This window comes from Canis lupus, chromosome 4, assembly GCF_011100685.1.
Source record: "Canis lupus familiaris isolate Mischka breed German Shepherd chromosome 4, alternate assembly UU_Cfam_GSD_1.0, whole genome shotgun sequence".
Taxonomy (NCBI): Eukaryota; Metazoa; Chordata; class Mammalia; order Carnivora; family Canidae; genus Canis; species Canis lupus.
Genome location: NC_049225.1, coordinates 56,834,361 through 56,861,274, shown reverse-complemented (window position 1 = coordinate 56,861,274; position 26,914 = coordinate 56,834,361). Strand labels below are relative to the sequence as shown.

Here is a 26,914-nt window from a genome sequence, read left to right as displayed (position 1 = left end):
GCATGTGGCTTCAGACAAGTCACTTAAAGTCTCTGAAAAAAGCAGTAATAGGAGTTCTTGCTACAGAGGATTACTGTGAGTGTTCAGGGAGCTAATACATGAAGCTTTGCACATAGAAGTGTTCTTAAAATGTTAACACTAATATTAGTTATTATTGAGCAAATTTCCCAATTTCTAAGTGCCAGAGGAAATATCAAAATGGATTAAAAAAAAAAAAAAACCACTCCTGCCTTCAGGTCACAATCAAGAAGAAACTCTTGAGATTGGCATATAAACAATCATCCACAAATAATACATATGCGACCAAGTATGCTAAGGCTTGTTGAAGAGATATAGTCAAACTCTGTGGGGGAGAATCTGGGAATAAAAAGATCATAGGCTGTTAGGGCTAATCCTTCCACTGAATTTAGATGGTATCAGAGAGGAGGAAACTGGGGCTTAAATTACGGGTTACGTTTAGTATGTCTTAGAGGAAATGAAAAAAACATAAGCAAGAAATCAGCAGGGATCTACAGAGAGAATACTGAACAGTTCATTAGCAGGAAGCTGGGGGCAAAAATATAATAGATAAGACTGGAAAACAGTTTATGCTTAGAATAATAGGGAGAGCCTTGAATGCCAAGGTACAGAGCTGAGGGAATTGCTAAGATCCTAAGGCAGTCTCAAGGAGAATAAATTTTTATAGGTATTTATCAGCCTCCCTTAAGTGCATTTGGATTTGCATTTCCTTCTCAGGAATTCCTCCCTCCTTCCCTTCCTTCAGTAAATATTTATTGTACTCCTGAGTTTATGATGGGGTTCACTGAAAATCACACAGAGTGCCTATCTGTCCTATGGCACTTTAACAAAATTAAGTGAAGGTCAAACCATGGTGACTGGCATTAAATAGTGTAGGTTTAATCAAGGTTCACCAGAGTGGGGCTACTGATTTTATTTAATTTCCTTCCTTCAGCCAAATCTAACTTGCAGTCCATCACTAATTCTAGCTTAATATTTTTTATCACCTCAACTAGATTATTCTGTCCAGAAAAATTTATTGAGCCTCTACAAGGCTAGATACTTTAGAAAGTATAAAAGAAGTGTACTTACCCTAAAATACTATAATCTTGTAGGTGGACATTACTCATAAAATTGTTTGAGAATGGTGCAAGCCTGCCAGTAAGTTTGCCTCCAATTCAGAAAACTAAGGTGACTGGTTCTATAATATAGATTCTGGATGGTCAGGAAGGGTCAAGATCATAGGTAAAGGTCCAGAGAAAGTGAGACTTTGAAGTAAATGAAAGGACAGAAAGGAGAGACATGTGTCTGAGAAATAGCATGGGCCAGAGTCCTAAGGCATGTAGGGCCCCAGGGGGAAATGGGAAAGACCACTAACTTGATCAAAGAGTTTGTGCAGGGAGATGAAGTTGGCTAGATAGAGTAGGCAGAGGTACTGAGCACCATGGATGCCAAATAGGGCTGGTCACAATGATCTATAAAGTGAACCATTTCCTCCTGTTTGGTAATGGAAATATGGAGATTGTAGGGATAGGTTTTCAAACAGGAGGAAAAGAGAGATGCTTTCTGATCCAGAATTTCTTTAGGAAAGAATGTCATGTGTCTACCAGATTTTTCACCATGGGAGGTCAAAGGAGGCATAGGGAATTTCAGACCATTTCCCCAAGGGGCATGCATTCATAGACAATGATGGCCTCACATTTTGAACTAAGAAATGAGCATCCTGATGGGACCAAAGAGAAGTACCTGTTTGTTTCTTGCCAGGTTAGGGGCTGAAGGAAAACCAGGAAAGGAAGCAGATAGATGTCTGCCACCTTGAAATCTTGCTGCTAACAATTTATTTCAGAGTTTCCCTATGTCTGGCAGACTAAGAATTTGGGTTAAGGTGAACTTTGCATAGAGATTGCCAACCTGACAGACCCGAAAGGCGAAGCCTTCTGTTTATTTCAAGTTTAACTATAGCCTTGACTGCCAGAGTGGTATCACACCCTGGAATCCCACCTGGAACACCCTCATCTTCGCCTTCAGGGACTTCTTTGTCTTCATGAGAAAACCGAAAGTCTAAACTGGTCAAATACTTGAGGATAAAGCTGATTCCCCTTGAGGTAGTGAGTTCTCTGTTACTGGAAGTGTTCAAGTAGAGAACCATTTGGCAGGGATATTGTCACAAGAGAATTCATTCTCAGTGGTGGTCAGAAGGATGATAATAGCTAACAGGGAGCATGACCCGGGTGCCAGACTCTGTATTTACTACCTTATATGCTTTCCCTACTATACATACCTCTGTGAGATAAGGATTGCTATTATCCACATTTTACAAACAAGAAACCTGAAGCCCAAAGAGTTTGGAATCATGCTAATGGTTCTGTAGTTAGTGATAGAGTAAAGATTTGAACCAAGCTTGTTCACACTCTTATTTTTTTAACTTTTTATTTTATTTTATTTTCAGAAAAGTGCACTGTAGTATCATGGTGATACTATACTAAAATGACTTTTAAATATTCTCCAGGCTTGCTACTTCATAATTCCACTGCTAAAGATGAAGGTATCTTTGGTTCCTGACCTTTCACTGGGATATGAAGGGCTTGGGATTAAGTTTCATTTACTCTTGTGTGTGTGTTTCCTGTTGTCAGGGTACACATCTAAGGCAAAGGTGAAAATCAAATCAGAGTTAAAAAAAAAAAAAAAAAAGAATAAGAAGACAGCAGAAAACACCTCTCTGTATAGCACTGAAGAGCTGGGACTTCAACTAAACTCCTAAGTAAAAGAGCACATGGCCAAGGGCTGAAGAGTTAAGTCCTATACCCTGGAATGCCAGATGGAGGAGCCAGTTTTCCACTCAGTTCAGCCCCTACCTTGTTCACAGGATTGCAGGCAAGTTCCTTAGATGACTGGAGTTTTTTTGGGTTGGAAGGGACCTTGAAGCACCCCACTCCTGGTTGTCTTAAATTATGCTCTGCAGGAACAAAGAACTGACAGTTTATTCTCAAATATTCACTGTGAACTTACCCTGTGCCAGGTATTGGTTCAGGAGCTGCCTCTAGGACTGTTCTAGGGGAAAGGAGGAACAGAGATAAATTTGCCCTGTCTTCCTCGCTACATGACCATGTGCTCCGTTATCATCTGCTTTGTATTGGGATTGCAATTAAGATTTATTTTAAAGAAGAGACAACAAAGTTTAAACTCCTTTTAAACAACCATGTCTATTCTGACACTCCCATTTGACAGACAGCAAAGCCATCATTGCTAGCAAGTGGTCATGTGCAGACTGAGACTCTTCACACTTTCACCATGTTTCATCCTGCCCTGGACCTTTATTCCCATATTGGATGCTGGAGTAGCAGGACCACATTGTCTCTAGTGATGTTTTCCAAGGCTAATGTGTTTTAATTTTCTGAATTTCTTGAAAATTTACTATTTGGCAAGGAATGTCCTTGGTCATGTAGCAATCATGGCTCTTCAGTCTTTGATGGCTCCAATTCCTTTTCTGTCTCTCTGTGTCCTTTGTGTTCAGGCTGAGGAACTGTCCCGGATCTTGGTCTTGGCTTTGTTTAATCATACTGAGCTTGTGCTATGGGTCTCAGGGAAACTGAAAAGATCAACAGATTGTCATCACAATTATCTGGCTTTATGGAGTGCTTAAGGTAGTGAAGGCTTAAGCAGCTGGAGCCCATCTTCATGTTGAATATGCAAATACCTATGTTGCTGCTGTACAACTTCTAGGACATCCTGGAAGGATGTCTATGTATCTCACATCAGGACTGCTGGCCTTGAAAGTATGGTGTAATGGTTAGCAACAGACAGACCTGAACAAGAATCCAGTCTGTGCCATTTGCCACTGTCTAGCTGTGGTCTGGAGCCTCGACTTTACCCATCTGTAAGAGAAACCCAGTAATTCTCAAGTCTTGGGGATATTTAAATGGTATGATGATTAAATGGTATACAGAGAGTTTAGTACAGGTTTAGATATATAGTAAACTCTCCAGAAATAGTAATGCTATTGCTATATTTTTTTTATCATCTGGTTTAAAATCTCCAAGATGCCTCAGGATGAGTCCTTTTTCAGGGAGCTGCTAGCAATGAGAAAGTGAGAGAGAGAGAGAGAGAGAGAGAGAGAGAGAGAGAGAAAAGGGAGAGGGAGAACAAAACAAAGGGGTGTGAGAAATAGAATTTGATGTGTTGCTTTGACGGTTTTAGTTCTCTACATGCAAATTAAGTTGGTGGCCTCTAACTTTCTCAAGCTGTTACTCCAGAATAGAACCAAGCTCAGTGCTTACGACTTCCTAACCAAGCAGAGGAGTTACCTTCAGAAGTTACAAAATGGCAGCTCACAGATGAAATGTGCGTGGCCCACAAAGATGTCTAATTTTTTTAAAATTAGCTGTTAACATTTTAAGATCCAGGTATTTCATTTGAAAATCTGGATTTCTGCCTTCTCTCTCATTTTTAACATTCTTAAATTATGAAGTCTTACATACTCAAAGCAAAACTCAAATCTAAGTTCAGTGTTTTTTCACAAAATCACACCCAAGTTACCACGAAATATAATGTTGCCAACCCCCTAGGAGCTTCCTCTTACCCTTTTTCAGCACCTATATACTATCCCTCCAAAGAGACTCTCTATTGACTCTTATAACATCTTTGTTTTGCTTTATATATTTGCCACCTAAAAATGCATTCCTAAATGTCACAGTTTAATTTTGCTTACTTTTTGAAATTTGTATAAAGGGAATGGTCAAGTATGATTTTGTGTAACTATTTTCTTTTGCTTAGTATTACACATACAGGATTCATCCATAATATTGCATATGGGTATATTTTACTCATTTTCATGTCTGTATAGGATTCTATTGTATGATATGTCACAATGCATCCATAATTCTACTGTTGATGGACATTTGGGCTCTTTACTCTTTTGAATAATGAGTCTATAAATATTCTTGTATATGTCTCTTAGTGCACATGTGCACGCATTTCTGTTGGATGTAAACCGAGGAATGGTATGAGAATGTTCAGTTTTAATAGATACTGCCAAATACTTTCCAAAGTGGCTGTATCAATTTACACTCCCACCATCAGTATGTGATGGTTCTCATTGCTCCAAATTCTCTCAAATGCTTGAGATTGTCAATTACTTTAATTTTAGCCCTTGTGGTGGGGGTATAGTGATAACTCATTGTGATTTTAATTTGTTTTTCTCAAGATTATTTGTGAGGTTTAGCTTCATTTCATATGTTTATTGAAATGTTGATATGCTCTTGAAAGTAGTAATAGTCCATTTCTTTGGCCCATTTTCTTCTGTGTTTTATTGATTTATCACTGTACTAGATGTGAGCCTTTGGTCAAGTGTGTATGTTACAAATATCTTCCTTTCTTTAGCTTATATATTCACCCTCCTAACAGGATCTCCTGATGGACAGAACAGAAATTGCTTATTTTAATGCAGTTAAACTTATCAGGGTTTTTTTTTCTTTTATGGATAGTTTTGTATCTTGTTTAAGAAGACTTTTCTTACCCTGAGGTCGTGGAGATAATCTCCTGTATTGTGTTTTAGTGGCTTTGTTTTCCCATTTACATTAACAATCCATCTGGAATTGATTTTTGCGTATGGTGTGATATAGGGATCTGAAATCAATTTTTCCATACAGATATCTAGATGATAGTATCATTTATTGAAAAGATCATCCTTTCTCTACTGAACTTAAATGTCATCTTTGTCATAAATCAAATGACCAAGTATATGTGGTTCTGTTTCTGGTCTTTCTTTTCCATTCCATTGGTCTGTTTATGTATCTTAGGCCTTGTATTTAACCTATCTTGATACCAGGGACAGCAAGTCTTTCCACATTTTCTACTTCAAAATTGTTTTGGATCTGTTATTAGACCTTTACATTTTTATATAAATTTTTAAATCAACATGAAAAAAATGATGGCATTTAATTGTGTTGGCATTTAACTTACATATCAGTGTGGGAGAATTGATATCTTTAAATATCAAGTCTTTCAATCCAGTAACGTGATATATTGCTCTATTTGTTTAGATCTTCTTATATTTCTTTCAGTAATATTTTGTAGTTTTCAGCATAGAGATATTACACATCTTTCATTAGATTTATTTCCTAGGTAATGTTTTTTGATGTTATAAATAGTATCTTTAAAAATATTATAATTTTTTGTTGCTGGCATATTGAAATAGAATGATTTCTTTTATATTGATTTCATGTCCAATGACCTTGCTATGTTCATTGAGTAATTCTAGTGTTTTCCTGTAGTGTTTTTGGAGTTTTCTATGAATATAATCATGTTAGCTGTGAATAATGACAGCATTATTTTCTCCTTGCCAAATTGGTCATGGTATTATCTCTTGTAGCCTGTTTACTAATATTTTGTTTAAGAATTTTCATCTTGATTTGAAACAAGGTGGATGGAGCTAAAGAGTATTATGCTAAATAAAATAAGTCAGAGTAAAATAAATATCATATGATTTCACTTCTGTGGAATTTAGGAAACAAAACAAACAAGCAAAGGGAAAAGAGAGAGAGAAAGAGGCAAATCAAGAAAAAGACTCTTACTGTAGAGAATAAACTGATGGTTACTAGAGAGGAGAATGGTGTGGGGTTGGGCAAAATAAATGATAGGTATTAAGGAGTAAACTTGTTGTGATGAGCACTAGGTGTTGTATGGAAGTGTTGAATCACTATATTGTACACCTGAAACTAATATTACACTGTATGTTAACTGGAATTGAAATAAAAATTTGAAAAAAAAAAAAGATTTTTCATCTTGGTTATGAAATGAAGTGCCTTTAATTTTCTTTCTTACAATGTCTTTGTTTGATCTGGTATCAAGGTTACACTGACCTCAGAAGAATAAGAGAGCTCTCCCTTTTCCTAGTTTCTGGAAGCATTTGTGTAAGGAGGGTGCTATTTATTACTTAAGTGTTTTGTAGAACTCAGAGGACCGGTAACCTGGGCCTCAGTTGTCTTTATGTAAAGCTGTAAGTATCTTTAATAGTTACAACCCCAGAGCAGCCTGGGTGGCTTAGAGGTTTAGCACTGCCTTCAGCCCAGAGCATGATCCTGGAGACCCTGGATCAAGTCCCACATGAGGAGCCTACTTCTCCCTCTGCCTGTGTCTCTGCCTCTCTTTCCCTCTGTGTCTCTCATGAATAAATAAAATCTTTAAAAAAAAAAATAGTTACAACCCTAGTCAATTACATTATTCTTCTTGTGGCAGTTTTGATAATTTGTGATAGGAATTTGTCAATTTCATCTATAATTTCAACTATTTTGTCACAAATTTGCTCATAACATCCTCTCTTTCATGTCTGTAGGATTTGTAGTGATGTTACCGTTTATATTACTGACAAAACTTGCTCACTCTCATACTTTCTCTAAGATTCTTTTCAAGGTTGGTTTTGATTTTTTTCTATTTTGTTTCCTTTTCTCTTGTGTTTAACTCACAGTGGTTTTTTTCTAACTTCTTGAAATAGAATCAGCTTAGCTACTGATTATTTTTTACAACTTATTTTCTAATATGTGCATTTTTAAAACCATAGATTCTCCTCTAAAGATAGGTTTAACTGCACCATTCACTTCTTGCCTTCTTTCAGATTTACTAATTTTTAATTTCTCTTCATTTTTTACCCTATTAATTTGGAAATTACACACCCTTTAAATATTCTTGTGGTTACATTAGAACTTACAACATTCATTCTTTACTTATCAAATGTTACTGTGTATTGGCAATAAATGCCAATACTATGTATAAAACATAATTCCCAGAGAGTGCAAAGACCTTAGAACATTTTAGCTTTATTTTCCTGCCAATGTACATGCCATTATTGCTGCATATTTTTTGTACTTTTAAATTCAACAATGCCTTTCTATTCAGTCTGTATATATTTGTACTTAACCAAATATTTATAATTTTTACTTTTTATTCCATTCTGTATCTCTAAGTTTTCATATAGGATAATTTTCCTTCTCCATGAATAATATCTTTTAGTATTTCCACTAGTGTGAATCTGTTGAGAAATCTTTTTCCTACTATTTGCATGAAAATGTCTTTTTTCACATTAACTATTGAAAAAAGTTTATGTTGAATATAGTCTGTATTCGTTATTTTCTTTTGTAGTTATTTTCTTTTGGCATTTTAAAGATACAATTCAGGTGTTTCTTGGGAGGAGTCAGATTGTTGATTGTTTCACAGTAATCTGTCTCCCACCCCTCCTTCACTATGGCTGCTTTTAAAAGTTTCCCTCCTGGGATGCCTGGGTGGTTGTGTGGTTGAATGGCTGCCTTCAGCTCAGTGTGTGATCCCTGGTCCTGGGATATAGTCTCACATTGGGCTCCCCATGGGCAGCCTGCTTCTCCCTCTGCCTATGTCTCTGCCTCTCTGTGTCTCTCATGAATAAGTAAATAAATAAATAAAAATCTTTTAAAAATTAAAAGAAAATAGTTTCTTTCTCTTTGGTTTTCAAAATTTTTACTGTATTTTACCTGTGTGACTTCTTTTAATTAGCATGATTTGGGTACATTGGGCCTTTGATTTTGTGTCTTGGTGTCTTTTATCAAGTTAGGAAAGCTCTTGCCAATGGCCCTTCAGACATTACTTCTATATCTTCCTTGTAGTTTTCTCCTGATGACATTCTATTTACATATATGTTAAAATTTGTCACTCTACTCACTAAACTTTTCACATTATTTTCTTATTTTTCATCCTTTTCTTTTTCTGTGCTTTAGTTCTATTATTTTCTTTTGATCTATTTTGAGGTTTACAAATTCTCTTTTAAGCTGCATCCAGTCTGTCATTAGGTGTATTAAATTTTTGATGTCAGTCTCTGTCCTTCTCAAATTTTGAGTTTCCTCTTGATTATTTTACACGTTTTTCAGTAGTCTGCTGAAATTATGAATCTCGTATTTTATCTCCAAGAAGACAGGAAGCATGGTTGATTATAAAATATATGTCTGAATACTCTAATATCCTGAGTCCCTATGGATCTGTCCTTATTTTCTCTTTTCTGTTCATTTTTATATAAAATGTTTTATCTTCTGATATCTATTATTTATTATAATTATTTATCTTCTGACTATTTTTCATTGTGTGCTGGACATTGTATTTGCAGAATTTTCTATAGAAATAATTTAAGGACTAGGGCAACATTCTTTTTATCTAATGAATATATATATTTGCCTTGTTGTACTAGCAATCCATTATCATTTTAAACTAGCTCCAGAGACTGAGTTAATTTGAAGCTACACTGCAGTCCCTACAAGCAACTAGCTATCTCCGGTTCATTTTTACTCTTGTTGGGCAGCTCTTCTGGATCCCAACCCAAAATAATTTTTTTGCAACCTCTTTCCACTGCCACTACTTTTTGGTTCTGAACTCAAAGATCCATTTTGTATTTCTGCCTCCTCTTAGTTTAGCTGCTTTGTATAGAATTGGCAGGTGTCCCCAGAGAAAAAAAAAGTAGTTCCAAACACAAGACTTACCTGCCTGGCTTTCCTCCAGTCCTAGATCCTGGCTCTGTAATTCTCTCTCTTATTAGCTCCTCTACTTCTTCAAGAAGGTTTTTAAGTGTTTTGTCCAGATTTTCTAGTTGTTCTCATTGGAAGTATTGGTCCAAATTATATAGTTTCTCATTAATACAAATGGAAGTCCTATGCTTTCTCTTGAAAAATTAATAGATATATCTATAATAGGCTGGAGTTGAGCCATGGTTTCCCCTCTTTAGATGAGGAGTGTTTTCTCCCATTCATTGTAGTGTCCAGCTGGGTTATTTCTCATTCACATTAATCTAGTCATTGTTGACATTTGAAATTGAGACTCTTTCCTTAAATCCTTTCTAAAGTAAAGTAGAAGGTGACATCCCACTAAGGTACTACTTGACCTTCCTGGATGTATTTCTTCTATAGATAGCATTATATAATTGGTAAATTGAGTTAGGGCTTTAAAATCTTTTTTTGTTTGGTTGGGGGGAGATCCTAAAGGTTTTATAGGGTTATCATTCTAGTCTCTGTGTGTCTGAAAGATCTGGGATGCCTAATGGGCCCAAGGATGCCCTAGGAGGACAGATTGCAGTGAGAGCTGGTGTCTAGCCTCAGTCATGAGGTGAGACCAGGAGAGTATTGAACGGAAGACTGAAGACAGGATGAATTAGAAACAGATGGTGGATGTCTCCCTTGGGTGTGGCCTCCGCTTCCAGAGCAGCTGCCAGCATAAGGAGTGTTAATGCCCTCTAGGGTGGAAACAAGACCACAATAGATAGGTAGAAGATTCAGCTCTCCCTGTCAGCGATCAGGAAATCAATCTGCTCAAGGACTGGAGGCTTTAGAATAGACTTCATCAAGAGTGTCATTGGCATAGAAGAAAAACCTGCAAAGACTTCCAGGTTCCCTATAGGAGAAAGAAATATGTGGCCTTATTTTATTTTTTTTTAAAAAAGGACCCTTGTCCTTTGCTCAGTCTAACTCAGTGAAAAATTTCTGAGTATGACTACTCTGCAAAATCTATGCCTTCAGGGAGAAGGTACTCTCTCTAATTATGGTAGAGAGGATAGTCTCCAGAGCTGGGCTGCCTGTATTCTAATCCCAATTTTGTGTATTAGCAAGTTGTGACCTTGGCAAGTGATTTCACTTCTCTGTGTTGTGATTTCCCCCATTTATAAAATGGAAATAACAGTGATATTCACCTTAAAGTGTTGTTTTAGGCATTTTAAAAAAGTACTTTGAATAGTGACTGGCACAGAAGAACTCAAAAAAAGCTACTGTTCATGACTAAATTTGTTTTATTAGTGTAATTGTTTAACAAAATTTAATATGTTTGCCTTATGCTTCTCAGAGTCCTGGTTTCTTGTCTCTGTTTACATTCTTTCATTTAAAGTTCTAAACAAACTATCCTCATGAGACTTTTTCTTTCATGGTTAGATGAGGAGGTTATATTGGGATTTGGGATGTCTCTGTCTGACCCTCCTTTGTTTGGGACTCAAAATCTCCACTGTTCTGTGAGATTTGATTAATTGAGGTTTGCATCCCCCAAGCAATGGTTATTCCTGTGGCTAAAAGGGCTTTCAACTAGACATTTCTACAACCATAAATAAAATTCTCCGTCATTTCTTCAGTGTAAGGCAGAGATGGAAAACTGATTACCCAGTGGTGACTCCAACTTAGAAATGTGTGATAGTTCTCACAGAGATTTAAAAGTTTTAGGTAGCTTTTAAAAAATCATAGGATTGCATGTAAAAATCCAGATCCTCAGCTTCTTTTAAAAAAGAAAAATGGAAAGATCTGGACCTGCTTTTCACTTGACACAGTTTGGCTGAAGCTGAGTGAGCATTGGCAGTGGGAGAAGTGTTTTCTCATATGCCCATTTGTTCATTTATGCTTCCTGCTGGGCCCCGGAGCCTGCAACTGAGGGAAGCACTGTGCTTTTCCAGAAAGGATGCCAGACTGGATCTTAAGAAATGCAAGCCTGTAGTCATGACTCTGCTTTTAACTCATTGTTTGACCTTGGTAGAGTTATTCATCCTGTCTGAGTCTTAGTTTCTCATCTGCAAACTGGGGAGAATGTTCTTGTCTGCCTCTCAATGACGTTGGGATGAACTGCAATGGGAGAAGGTGAGTCCTTATTGACAGATGCAGAAAAGTAAGGAATTATTGCCATTATCTGCCATTTGCATGTAAGTTAGGGATGAATGATTCCTCCAAGTTCTGATAGGCAAACATCCTTGAGTGCACTGGAGTGCTGAGAATGAATGCCCTGTGTTATGGAAAGTACACAAAATAGAAACACCAGTGTACTTGCTGAATCTGCAGTCTTCATAAGGGAGCTTTGAGAACATGAGAATCTGAGGATGATATTAACCAGCTCCGTTTTATAGACAAGAAAGTTGGGACCCAAATGGAAGATGGACCTGCATATCAATTTCATTAACATGTGTCCTTGTACATGTTCCTTAGCCTCTCTGAGCCTCTGTTTCCTTGTGTATAAAATGAGAATGTTAGACTCTATCATGTAATGCACTTTGAAGATTCAGTGGGATAATATGCTGTAAGTATCTAAAACATATTGTAAATGTCTATTAAATGGCAGCTACTGTTATTAACTCAAATCAGGCATGTGCTAATTGAACCACTGGCAAATCGGGAAGTAGTTAAGAGAATAAGATATATTGCCAGTGGCTATTTCCTGATCAGAAAAGAACTTTTCATAAACCATAAGGGGCTTCTTTTACTTCTCACTGCACTGAAGTAACTCAACCAGTATTCTTCCCAGGATTTGGTGCAAGGTTTATATGATACATAACCACACATGCAGTATCAGTAGTTCTCAGAGTCAGAGGCAGCATTACCATTATAAAGTGTTTGCAGAATTGGACCAGTGTACTTCCCCTTCATAAATCCTTAAATTATACCCTCACTCAGGTGGAAAGTAGAAATCGGAGCCCAAAGAATACTTATTTCTTTTTGCTTTTCACTACCTTGCATACTTCTTTTTACCAACATGTCTGAATATTAAAGCAAGAAGTGCTCAAGTTCCTCTGGGCTCTGGAAGGCTTGAACAAATTAGCATTCTTGGAGTCAGTCCTTCTTTTTGGACTAAATTCCTTTTTCTTTTCCTATCCCAATAAAATTTTCTGTTCCAGAGAGTACTTCCTCAGCCACTCCTTTCCCTAATGTAATTCTGTTTGATTTCCACTGAGCAGCTCCTGAAAGGAGCCGCTGAACCATGCCTCAGCAAGCATTTCAATTCCTGAACACCCAGCTTTCCAGCAGGAGCTGTTCCAGATGCATCTTTATATCCAGTAATCATGCATTTAACCAAGATGATTGACATGGCATTTTTCCCCCCTCTCTGCTTCCAGGCCATTAGACCTATTTGTCTGCCATGGAAAGGTTCCCCCAGTTTGGATTCCTGCCAAATCAGTGAATGCACAAATACATGCATAAGTCAAACACACCTACACACACATGGATGTAATAGGTTCTGAGTCTGTAACTCTACACTGAGCATTAAACATTTCATTTCTAGACTTTAGGTCTCTGCTGAAGTTTTAGTCAGCTGCTTCTTTCCTTATTTCTTATCTCCATATCCAATCGTCTTTCTTTCCTTTCCTACCTCTATTTCTTTGTTTTTTCTCTACTTTGTTCCCAGAAACCACTTCCTTGTTGTTATTGTTAGTCATCACAGAATCTTAAATTCTTCAGTGTTAAAGGGGCTTGAGAGCATTTTTTTTTTTATATAATCCTCTCACTTTAGTTTTGGGAAGTCTGTATGCCAGAAAAGAAACCATGTGTCATTAGTAGCTTTCCTCTGCCCATAGGAAAACTCTCAAACTCCACTGCATGACTTGGACCCTGCCCCACTGCCTTAGCCTCGTCTCTACCTCAGTGTCCACAGTAACCACAAACACCCTTCGGTCTCTGTCTTCGATCCTTTATATATGCTGTTCTCTCTTCCTGGACTGTCCTTCACACATAGCATATGCCCCTTCTTCACCACTTGACTTCCTATTTATTCTTTAAGTCTCATATTAAATTGTGTTCCTTAGACTACGTTACCATACCCTGTTCATTTCCTTCATGGTATTCATCACAATTTGCAATTATGTATTCATATGAGTGTTTAGTTGCTTAATGTTCCTTCACTTAACAGAAGTAAGATCTCTAAGGACAAACACCATGTCTGTCCTCCCCCCACACTATTTCCTCAGTACCATATACGGTACCTGGCAGTTGAGAGTAACAATAAATATCAACAATAAAATAAGAGCATCTAACATTTATTGAGAACTTGCTAGTTTCAGGCACACTGTTCGAAGATTTTTACAGGTATTTTACCTGTTTTTAATACTTACAACTATCCTGTGAGGTAGATATGATTATTATCCCTGTTTTGTAGATCAGAAAACTGAGCGATCAAATGACTTACCCATGATTATATGACTGAAACATAGCAGAGCTAGTTTCTAACTCAGGCATTCTGACTCTAACACCTGATCCCTCAACCAGGACATGCTGTGCCTCTATTGTGCACTCCATTAATATTCATTGAAAAAATAAATGAAAAATATATCAAAATTGATTAGTTGCAAAACTGAGGTTAAAACTTAAGTTGTTTGACTGATAATCCACTCCTCTCTTTATGCAGGCAGACAGCCTCTCAAGTACCAGCAGAATGCAGTAAAAGAAAGAGAAACAGAAGCAAATTAACAAATTGGTCTGTTGCTGATAAGGACCTGGGGTGGGAGGGAAAACCTATGATGTGGATTGTGGAGTGAAGTGGAAATCATCATTTTAGATTCAGTCAAGACCAAGTAGCAGGTGGAAAAACATTAAATTGGTTGAAGAGTTCTTAAGATAAGGAATCAGCTTCTCCAGAAACATCAAGTGGAATTACAGTTATTATCACTAACAAGTCAGGTGACTCTTATGCTTTAGATGGTATTTTCCAAACTTGATTTCCAAGTATAAGTAACCATCAATGTTATGAGACTACTGGTCAGAATTTTAGGATGAAATTTCTAGGAATGTACTTTGTTTACTCTTGTGTCCACAGCGTGATGGACAGAATGAGGCACATACTAAGTGTTCAATAAATATTTGTTTAATGAATTAGTGGAAAATGCACACAAACAAATCTGTCAGCAGGAATTTACTGAATATTTGTTATTAAGTCTGTGAAATTCAAGGCAAAATGAGAAGCACAAAGAATAAGTCAGATCCTAGTCATAGAGAGGTCATAATCTAGGTGGACCTACTAACAACTATCACTATCAATCACTACCACTATCATTGGGGATTTGCTTTGTCTAGCTGCTGCGCTGTGTTCCTTTATATACCATTAGGTCATTTTCATACTTGCAACAACGTAAGTAATAACAACGTAAGTAATACCCTACTACTACTCTCCATTTCCAGATAAGAAACTGAGGGTTAGAGATGCAAATTCCTTTATCAAGGTCACAAAATCAGGAATTTGTGGAATCAGGATTTGAACTGAAGTCTGTTTGGCTCTGGAATCAACCATGGAAATATACTCATCCCATTATTTCGAGATCACCATCTCTGTGAGAGGTGTGGTGATACTAAGAGTTTGCAAATGCTGCTTACCTGGGCCAGAGATATTTCCATTCTTCACCTGCCACAATCCCATTCATTGTTTAGGTCCCAGATTCATTGACACTTCCCCCTAGAAGCACTTAACTGGGTTAGCTATGCCCTACTTTTAAAAAAAAAAAAAGATTTTATTTATTTATTCATGAGAGATACAGAGAGAGAGGCAGAGACATAGGCAGAGGGAGAAGCAATCTCCTCACAGGGAGCCCAATGCAAGACTCGATCCCAGATTGGAATCACGCTCTGAGCCGAAAGCAGATGCTCAACCTCTGAGCCACCCAGGCATCCCAGCTATGCTCTCCTTTATGTTCCTGTTGAAAATTTTGCTGACTCCGGTTCATAATTCTCCTTACTCCATATTCTGATCATTTATGTTTCCTACCTACTAGTCTTTGAGTTCCTCCAGGATAGCAGTTTATCTTCTCAGGGCCTACACAGTGCATATCATATAGTGTATCATTTAATAACAATTTATGGAATGAGTGAATTTTAAATAGAAGTTGCCATCATATGGATCCAAGTAATATACAGCAGGTAGTAGTATCCTTCAAAGGGAGGAGTACATTCTTGAGCACTAACTGAAGCTTAAGGGCAATGGACTTTTGAAAAGTTGGGGAGGACATGCAGGCAGTGCCACACAGTGCTTGAGTAGATGTGACAGTCCCCGTGGATGAGTGGAGAACCACATGTGGTACCAGAATTAGCAACACGGCCAAGAAACTCTTGCTGAGAATGTTGTTTGTGGTGCTCCATACTTCACCTGCCCCATGCTCATGTCTCTACAGGCACAAGGCCAGTAGAGACTCAAGAGCAGTGATCCATCATGGTAGAGAAGCTGAACCCATAGCTACATATACAGAATTGTATCAAAATTAGAAAGTAAAGCAAGCCAAAGGAAATTCACAACCACAAAACTTACTGATTGAAACAGATTGTATTATTTATACAAAGAATAAAAGGTTTGGGGGAACTTACTCTGCTAAATCATGATGAAGGAAGAACAGCAGCCACGGAAGGCAACCTTTTACTCAGAATTATCTAAAGTGGAACTTCATGTCCACTTGAATGGACTCATTGGTTCCAATTCCATGAAGAAATTAATAACCAAGAAGCCAGACCTTAAAATCCATGATCAGATAACTGTCATTGACAAAAGAAAGAAAAGAACATTAGAAGAATGCTTCCAGATATTTCAAATTATTCATCAGCTTACTACTAGCCCTGAAGATATGCTAATGGTTACAAAAGATGTCAGTAAAGAATTTTCAGAGGATGGTGTCAAGTACCTGGAACTAAGGAACATAACCAGAAGAGAAAATGCTACAAGCCTAAGAAGATTTTCATAGAATCTGTACTTGGGAGTATAAACTGTCTAAACAAGACAACTTAGACACTGATGGTAGATATTTGATAACAACAGAAAAGGTCAGCCACAGGACAAGCAAAAGACTTCATGGAAACTCTTTTAAAGGTAAAAAGAGCATGTATCATGTCAGCATTATATCTTTCAGAGATTCTAACACCCCTTCATTACCCCCTCCCCCCCAAAAAAAAACCCCACAACAAACAAACAAAACCCCACAAGTACTCCTGAATTTGTTTCCTGACAGAGAAGTCTAGCATGGGACATTTCTCAACTCCTCTGAAGGAGGATCCCTGGATCTAGTGGCCTTTTGAGGTAACACTCAATATCATTGGGTAAAGCTTAGGACTTCAGGTCCTTGAGATAACTCTCTGTCCATTCTTCCCCTAGCTTCCGGGTTACAACTCATTTGTAGAGAAGTACTGTTCTAAAAATGTAATCATTTAGAAATTTAAGAGAAAAAAAGTTAATGGGAGGGTCAGCGATTATTAAGTTTCCTATCTCTGAGTGTTTGACTATGTGAACCTCAGCAAGTTATTTATTTTCTCTGCACCAGCATTTTCATCTATACTTTTGAGATGACAGAAATTGGAATGTTGGGAATTTGAAATGTGGTAATACACTAGGAATTCAGCAGAGGGCTCTGTTAGGGCAAGTACTCAGATGTTTATCATGACCACTGCTGCTCCTGTCTTCTAGTATTCTCCTTCTTGTCTTCTAGTATTATCATTAGGGAAACTTGGAGAGTAAAGCATGTCAGATAGAAGGACACTTCTGGGTAAAAGCATGGAGATATGAAGAAATTCCCTGCCCTTAGGTATAAAGAAGATTCCTGGCATGATGAGAAAGGCTGTAGACATTTAGTATGGAGAGGAAGATTCTTCTGAGCCAAGCAATCAAATACTCAGAAAATTAGAGAGCTAGTGAAATCATACTCCATTCCTGTTTTTAAGAGCTAAATGTCCACATGAAGGGTCCAGGGTGTATCTGTAAGGTGGCTGCCATTTTGTTCTCAGAAAGTGGATAAATCAGCCATTTGATCCTCAGGAGTATTGGCTGCTGACTCTTATTCTCTCTGGGTTAGAGTGGTGTGTTATTAGTCATGTTTTTTATCTGGAAGTATGATACGGATTTTGGCTCTGTGTCGGTCATCTAGTCTTTTCTAAGGTTCCCCGAGTGGAAATGTGAAAAGATGGTATTTGGTCCTTGTGACTGAGATTAGGAAGAGTGGGTATGCTTGTATGCATGATCCCCTAATTGTTCTCCTTGCCTTTGATCTTCACTGGGTCACCCCCTCTCAATCTGTAAGATGATATAGAATTAACCAACTAAAGTATACTTCAGAGTAGGCCATTCCCTCATCTAGTTCCTATAGTGGGTCTCCACAATCAATTAATATTGCTTATTCTTCTCTTTATATCTATTATTTGAGTTTACTCTCCTTTCTATCTTTTTTTGCCTTAAGTCCTTTTGATATACTATACATTCCTATCACCCTAAATAGCTGGTGGCAACACCTATCCCTAACCCCCGCCCCCCCAAAGAAAGATCACATGTATACTATGTTTTTGGCCTCTCTGATTTTCCTCAAACTGTTTTCTTCCACTTAGAATGCACACATCCTATTATGACTATCAAGAGTCTGGATATGTGTGGGGTAAATATAATAACAACTAGAAAATAACAGGATTATGTGGTTTCTTGTGTATTGATTTTCTTCCCCCAATGGTAATCTGTTTGGTTAGAAATTTGGCTTAAAATTTTGTCACTTTAGCAAGAATGTAAGTGGATGGACTAGAAATCTCTGCGGGGCTGGGATGGTGAGTGTAACAGATAGTATATAGGGTTTAAACTTTCTAGTTAAGAATATTACAATCTATGGAGATAGTTTGCACTTTATCCTATGAATGTCCCTGTTTAACCAGCTTTTGGACTTTAAACAACCTTACAACTTTGGAAAACTTCTAATATATAAATATGGAGTAAGTTTTCTAAGCCAGATGAAAGAATCACAACACTCTTGCATCCTGCGGATAAATGCATGTTGACTATAAAACTACGTAAGTGTGAGTTGAGTGATTTCACAGTCTTGGTCATTGACCTTGTTAACAACAGATATCAGATGAAAAAAAGCAGCAGGTGAGTGTAGAGTGAGCGGTGGCTGCTCACAAAGGGAGGAGTGACAGCCGACAAGGAGGGAAGACTCAGTGGAGACTACATGCTCTCCAAAAATGAAGCTGTCCAGACATCCAAACAAATAAACAAAAACAAAACACTCCAGTACCTCAGGAGTCCTTAAATAATCATATATACCAATGCTCATGATTATTAATCAGCAACGGTTATCATATGCCTACTGTGTGCCAGATCCCATTGCAGGAAATCCAGGGGAATTTTTAAAGAAGTATAAAATACAGTGCTCAGCTATGAAAATATTTATCATCTGCAACACTACCATATCAGCCAAGGTGATGTTGTGTATATTAAGCTCTTTTTTACAAAAGCAGGGGCATGTGTAGAACCCAGTAGGAATTTTTTTCTCTTCAAAACATTTGAAATTATTTAGCTACTCACAAGATAAATTTGTTTACTACTTTCTTGAATATACCATTTCCTGACAATGCTAGTAATGGAGACATTTCAGAATAATGACCTCATAACGTTCACACAGCCATCCCTCTGTGTAGAGTTAGATAACACACAGTCCTGACCTCACTCAGGCCAGGGACAGATCTTAATAGCTTAATAGGACTATGATCAGAAATGCAGTTTGGTTAGACTGTTTTCTGTCCTATTAATTTATTTAATGAAATGGAGTGTCTTGTTAAAGGTGCATATTTTTCCTGAGATTCCATAGGGATAAGGCTGTGGCACCAATGGGACATAAGACAAAAAAAGAGTTGAATCTTTAGATAGATCAGGAACCCCCAAACTCATCCTTGTATTTAAGTTGTTCGAACTCTTTGACTATTTTATTCCATCAAGCCAGTCACTTAGAGTTGAGGAAAATTTTACTTATTCCAAAAGGCTGATTTAGGGCATTTTCGCTGGGGAAAGACCTCCCTCCATAATCAGGCAGTCACAAAGCCCATGGTACTGGCAAGAGAGATGGATTACTGCCCATATAATATGGAATGTGTTGGTGAGTGTAATCATAATGGGAGTCTTATAAAACCAGCAGGTAGAGACCATTAAAAGAGACTATTCTTTTAAAATGGAAAAAGGAATGTGTATGTTTATTCCATTGCCCACCAAATTTATTTTTAGGAAAAATACAATGAAAGCAGAAAAAGATGAAGAATAGGAAATACTACAACTTCTAGGCCTTTCTGGCCTCCTAAAATCTGAAACAGGCTAGGAAAAATATGGTGGGAATACTGAATTTGGAGTCAGAAAAATGCAACCTCAAGTGTAGGTCCTACACCTTCACTGTTTAACCTTGAGGACACCATTTCCCCATCCTAAAGCATCCACCTCTTGCCTATGATGGTAGGAATTAGATGAAGCCCTTATGGGTGTTTATACTCCTGACATTCTAGGATTCAGTTATAAGCTAAAACAAGGATCTTGTTTTTTAATGTGTGATACACAATGAAATATATACAGTGAAGTGACCTATAAATTCTGCTTACCTTTAAATGTGAATTAGATGCAAATATACAATGAAAAATTAGGGTGAAAACCATTACACTCTGTAGATTAGGAAGTATAATGTGATTCCTTTGTAATGGGAAGAATTAATTTTATACAGGCTGAAGTAATCATTGAAAAATGTGTGGAGAACCAGACACTACTATAGTCTAGGCTTTCTTCCTTTTTGGTGAGATTTTTCTTTTCTTTTTTTGTGGCCATAATTAAAAGATAAATGTCTGTGGGATTCTACATGGACCTATGGCATAATCACTTATAGGAATATCAGATCATGTGGGCATAGTTTTAAGTAATGATACTGTCTATAGATTTATATGATCCAGAGGACCTGAATGTATATGGTCTCTGGTCAACCAAACATATTACCTACCTGCCCTCAGATACAAGAAAATTTAACCCATTGTTACATATGAACTTTAGTTGAGAAAATAGTTCAGGAGACAGAGAATTTGTGCTTACTGGGGGCCACAACCAGTGTTAGCACTTGACAGATTGCCTTTCATTTAATGCAGAGACTAGAAGCTCCTTTTCAGAATACAGTTTTTAAACATTATTTGTTTTCCTGATTCCTATTTGCAAAATGGGGAAATTGAATCTTGGAGGGGTTAACTAAGGTCTGATAGCCAGTAAATAATTTAAACTGAGAATGAAAGTTTCTCTGACTCGAAGGCCCATTCCCTTCCACAGTACCATATTGCCTTCTGGAAGTTTTGCTTCCCATTCCATTTCTGCCTTTATTTGGCTCTGGTACCTAAAACAAATCACTTAAGTTCTTGAATCTGAGTTTTAATCACAAAAATCACAAAAACCACCCAGCCAAAATTGAGTATATGGCCTCATCTCTTCTTCCATGGTTTGTGGATGATCTTTACAGGGCCACAGTTAATTCACTGGGAGTGATGCCTCTTGAAGTCATGAAACATGGTAGCCTTGGACTTAATAGGTCCATGTACAACCTGAAGCTGTATGTAAATTGTATTATATGTTTACAAACCTGCATTGTATTAAGAGAGTCCAAAGCTTTCCTGAGGCTGTCAATGAAATCTCTATCCCCAAATGCCTAAGAACCTTCTGATCAGTAGGTCTCCTGAGGATGTCTTCTAGGTCAAAGTATCTGTACCAATCTGAAATAAATTAAAGTTTAGTATGTGAAGGGAGCTCAAAAGCAGAACTGACACTTGCATCAGAGACTATGTTGGTATCATGGAAAGGAACCTGGCAAAGAATTGAGGATACTGGGTCCTGATTTACTCTGCTTTGTCATTCAAAGAAAGATGCTAATTCCCGCCTGCCTCCTCACTAAAGCAGTTATTATAAGAATCAAATGTGATAATATGGATGAAAACACTCTGAAAAAATATGAAGTATCCTGCAAACTTATGATATTAACTGTGAGATATTAAAGTATCAAGTCATTTCACTAGTTGTCAACTGAGAAAGGGGGTAAATTGCAAGCTCCATCAGCAAAATTTAGAAACCCTGGTTTTTTTATCCTTCAGCAGGGTCCTGCAGCTGATACTTAGGTATAAATTTCCTTGACTTTAATGAAAATTGATTGCAAATACAGCTGGCAGGATTCAAATAAAGATCATTGCCAGTCTGGGAGCAGATAAATAAAACTTAGTTTCTTCTCAAGGCAAGAGTGTTCCTCTTATCTCCTTTCTTCCATTAGTCAGTGATTCTCAAAGAATGGTCCACGACCAGTATCAGAACATTATCAGGAAACATGATTGAAATGCAGATTCTCAAGCCCTACACCAAGTTAGGTTTTATGGAACTGAGGAAGAGGAATATGGCCCTGTTTCAAGGAATAAAACTGTCTCAAGATGCAGAAAGCAAAGATACCCTTGGAATTCTTGGCAGCTGAAGAGCAATAGGATCCAAAATTAAACCGTACATAGTAAAAGCTAGCTCCATGGTAAACAGTCCTCTTTGATCCTCAAAGTCATGGAACATGACAATATATGAAAGAGCTAATGTTTTGTGAACATTTGTCATATTCTCATTTTTAAATGATTTTAAGTGATTTTTATGCATTAATGGTACTGTCTATTTTTAGCTATTTACTGTATCAAGGCCTTTGTCAGGCTCTGAAAATGTAACTGTGAAATGTAACTACCCTAGAGGAGCTCACTCACCAGTGGGGTATATTAAAAGGAAGGGGTCCATCACTGTCCCAGCAAGAAGGACCAAGAGTAAGCTTAGGATGTTTTCCGAGGCCTAGTGAGGCAGCCACACTCGGCTTCTTGTGAAGAGGTTTCTCAGAGGAGGAAATTCCTAAATTTAGGCCTCTGAAGGATGGGAGGAATAGTCACTTGACAGTGGGAAAAACTGAGATTAAGGCACTTGGACACCTGTCCTCCAAGTCACATAGCAAGTAAGTGGTAGTGTTGGGACTTGAATTCAGGTCAGTCCAATTCCAAAGCCCTTGCTTTTAACCATTAAGGCTAGGCCAGAAAATAGGCTTTATCAAGTCTGTCAATTCTGATAAATTGGTACTGGCTTCTAGGAATGCTGATGGTGAGGACTCTGAGGCCTTGACTGGGCTAAACTGGAAGGAATGCCATGATCAATTAGTGATGTCTGCCTTGGGTGCAGAACGGGGGAGTATATGTGTCATGCATTTGCTGACCCTGCACTGCAGAGTACTGCCTCCAGGACTTAGCACAAAGAGGGACAGACCTGCAGAGCTGGTTCTTATTCATGTCAGATTGTCTCTGACTTCAAGGAACTTATAGCTCAACAGCATCAGCGGGGGCTTATTATATGTTACTAGAAGGTACTAAATGACAGCTCAGGATGCTATGAGCCGATGGAGTATTCAGTGAGAAAGAGAATAAAGGTGTTTTGTTTGCTTTTTTTTTTTTTTTTAAGTGAAGACACTGATTAAGTATAAGATTGAAAAACCGCAATAAAGAGCAATCAATCTTATTAATCCACTAACCTTCAAAAATTTTAGGCCAATTTAATTTTCATTCTTTACCACTGCTATTTCTATCAACATGGAAGGTATTGATATAACAGAAAATGGCATTGTTTGCAAGTAATGGGATCCATAGTGTCAAGTCAGCTCCCTTGTGCCCAGGCAAAACTTAAATTTAAAAATGCCATCCAAAAAAATATGCATTTAACATATCTAATGGCTCATCTTTGGAGCAGTATGGAAGTTGATACCAGTCAAGAAAAAGAGAGTGGCTCTTTAAGGCAAAGATTATAATAAGTTAGTGCCAGTTTGCTTCATATATGGTTTATGGTGTTGGTAAGATGGTGTGTGAACTGTGAAGGCTAATCATATACTGTTTCCCCAGTATATTTATTAAACTAATGTATGGATTGAAATAGCAACAATAACTGGTTGTAATAATCTACAGGAAATAAATGAGTACTGTCAAGTCAGTTAATAGTTTGAAATGACTTCCAGATCAATTTCCTTTGCAAAAAGTAGTTTTCACTTCTCCCGGAGCTCACCTTCACAATTTAACTGTTACAAGCACCTTTTATCTTTGACATTAAAAATGTTTTAAAAATGACTCATGTATTGGATATAGAGACCAAAAGGAGAAGATGACCTCTCCCCAAATCCCAAGGTCAGAGCTGTTTGCCATCTGGGCATTTCTCCCCAGGAAGGCTGTGTTGTGAACAATTATCTCTCACTAACCGTGACTTGACAAGCCAATGTGCCCCTATTTTCAGAAGCTCACTTGGTGGTTAAGGGCAGCCTCAGTTGTCATCATCTGAATAAGCTGAAGGTTAGGCTGTAAGCCTCAGCAGTCCCCCACTCTAGGGCTATGCCTGCTTATTGTGCCCCTCTAAAACCCTACCCACGGTCATCAGAAACTAGCTTCTCACTGCCCACCCCCACCTTAAGGGATTTACATCAGAGATGATGGGAAAGCTTATCACCTTAAAGCTTATTTACCTTATCTTACTCTGGAAGACAAGATGTGACAGCACCAGATATCAAAACATTTCTCTGGTCAAGTCAAGCTGACCAGTACAGAATTATCTCTGATTCATTTTACATTTTAAACATTATCTGAAGCCTCAACAAGGAGAAACATGACAATAGTCTGTGGAGAAGAGGCTCTGGGGCGTAGGCTGAAAAGAATTTTACCTTTCCTCATTCCCACCAGATTAGATAATCATGCAGAGAACTATGAAAAACAGCCTCTATGTACAAGAACTGTCTCCTCTATGAGCAAGTCTCAGCAAAAAGAAGGTGTTCTGGAGTCCAGAGTTTGAGGACATCAGTTTAGATTCCATGTTAAATGGAAAGAGAAGAAGAACCATTTCAAAGTTTGCATTTTAATATATTCAGGATCCAGAAGCTTTTTCCTTGCAGGGCTTCTGATCCATTCATGCAGCAGAGTACACCAAGTTAGTTCTGAGAAACTACTTTATTGGCTATGCAATGTATTCATGTTCTTCCCCGCTAGTAGGCTTCTGGGTATGCATCCCTCATGCATCTTTATTCTGTGAGCAGTACTGATGCTGAAGCTTAGCTGTGTGCTATCATTTCTCCCAACCTTTTCTCTTTACTTCTGGTACATAGGCTGTTTTCTCCTCCATTCCGTGGAGAGAGACACAGCCCAGTGCTTTGGGTGGAGCCCAGGGCTGCTGGTAGAATGGAGATCTGGTTTCCATGCCTATTTCTGGCACAAACATGCATGACTTTGGACAAGTATCTTTCCCTATGCCAGAAGCCAGGATTTCCAGTCCTAATGTTCTAAGACTTAGTGAGAACTGAAATTTGGGGTTTGACTGAGTTCAGCGTAACCAATATTTGCCAACTGCCTTTCTCTTTGGCAAGGAGCACCATGCCGGGCACTGCAGGGGATGTACTTATATCAGAAGGCTCTCTCTGATACCACAGCACTCACAGGCAAGTGGGGAGTAAAGATGAGAAAAGTAAGTTTACAGATATCTCCAGTGCACAGCAGAACACACTATGTGCTGTGAGCAAAGTACAAATGATTACAGGGTCTGAAAGAGGCAGGAATTGCATCTATTTACAAAAAGTCAGAATAACACTTCATGGCATTTCACATGAGCCTTAGCAGAGAGAATTCAAACAGGGAGCAGAGTAGTTTCCATAGCAACATTTACTGAGCAGGTATTTTGTGCCAGCCACTGTTCTGAGCACTTTGCACATAAAAACTCATTGACTCCTCTCAATGTTTTGACACAGCAACTATGGTTATTCCCGTTCTGCATATGGAGAAACTGAGTCTAGTCTGGATTGTCTAAATAACAGGCTTAGGCTCATACCACAAGCAAATAGCAAATGACAAGTGCCAGGATTCAAACCCAGGAGATCTCGTGTTTATGTCCAGTATCAGCACTGGAGGCTCCACTGACACCCACATACGGAAATTCTCTGAACCTGGGTACTGGAGAATGAAGAAGGCCTGACTGCAGAGATGACCTTTGTGAGCCAGGGCCAGTCCTCTCATGCGTCTGAATTGCCAGTTTCTTATCAGTGACATGGCAGTGATAAGTACTTGCTTCCTTGAGTAATGGTTATTCAGCAAAACAGCGGTACTAAAAATACTTTTTTAAAAGACACAGAATCCTATATAATTTTAAATAATAGAGGAAAATGGAAAGAGCAATTTGGACAAAAGTTCAGAGATAGCAGATTGCAAGGCATATTTAGGTGCATATTCAGGGCAGAGTGCTTGTCTGATGCATGCTGTGAGTAAATGCACCTGATAGGCCAGGTTAGGGTCTCCTCCCCATAGTTGCACCTTGAGTGATTTCCACCCAGGGTCTTACTTTATCTCATCTCTGGTAGCTACACTAGGCCTTGACTCTGCTTTCTCAAAGTGAAGAATGACAAATCTAGCATATTTTCCTTGTGTTTTATATCACTGATGCTCACTCCAGAATGCCAGTGCAATTCTTATCAACAAGAGTTCAATGGCAACATTCAAATGGGAGGACTAGACCCTTAACCCATGATATTAATAAAGATGTCGGCACATCACTTTAGCAGCATTAGCTCATGTAGGAGTGACAGTAGGGACAGTTCTAGTGGAGTGGAAATTTGTCTGCATAGAGAAGTAGACTCATTGCAGCAATGTCTGTGCAGCAAGATGTGTTACCGTCATCTTCTCGATCCCTGGCAAAGCAGTGTCTTTAGATGGTGCTCAGGTTACCATGGGGACTGATGAGGAAGGTGGAAGAGGCACAAAGTGATTAAATCCAAGAAAAGGGTAGCAGCTCAAGGAATATCCAGTAGGAGATATCCGGGACTGGGCTCAGAAGATTTCTAGCTGGCCTGATTTTTGGCTGATTGGCTCAGAAATGCCACTTCACTTCTCTGAGCTTCTGTTTTCTATAAAACAGCACAATTGATAAAGATGCTCTCTAAAGCACCTTGGATTCTAAAAGCCTAAAAACGTGCAAGTTATTTTTAAGCAGAAACTTAACTACAGCTATTCTTAGGTTTCCAACTAGAAGCTACATATGATTTTTCATTTCCTATGAACTGCAGAGGTAAGGTTTTCATCTTATCTCTCTAGTGGCCAGATAATGTTGTTTACAAAACAACAGCAGCAACATGGCAACAATAAGCACCTGTAGCAACAGATACCAAGGAACGGAGTGCTAAGAATACATGTTAAATGCATTTAATTCTCAAAGCAGCCCTGGTAGGTGGGTGCTATTATTATTTTTGTAATACAGATGAGGAAGCAAAGATTCCAGAGTTACTCATTAACTTGCGCAAAGGACAGATTGGGGACTTGAACCTACTTTGTCCACTGTCAAACTCTGTGTT

At 38.1% G+C, this 26,914-nt stretch overlaps 1 protein-coding gene and 1 pseudogene across 6 annotated transcripts in view; both read left to right on the top strand.

Moving 5' to 3' along the window:
- The window catches only part of GRIA1 (glutamate ionotropic receptor AMPA type subunit 1), a 355,704-nt gene that overhangs the window by 108,357 nt on the left and 220,433 nt on the right, over positions 1–26,914 (top strand). The window lies entirely within an intron of this gene.
- Positions 16,106–16,849, top strand: LOC111095579 (annotated as a pseudogene).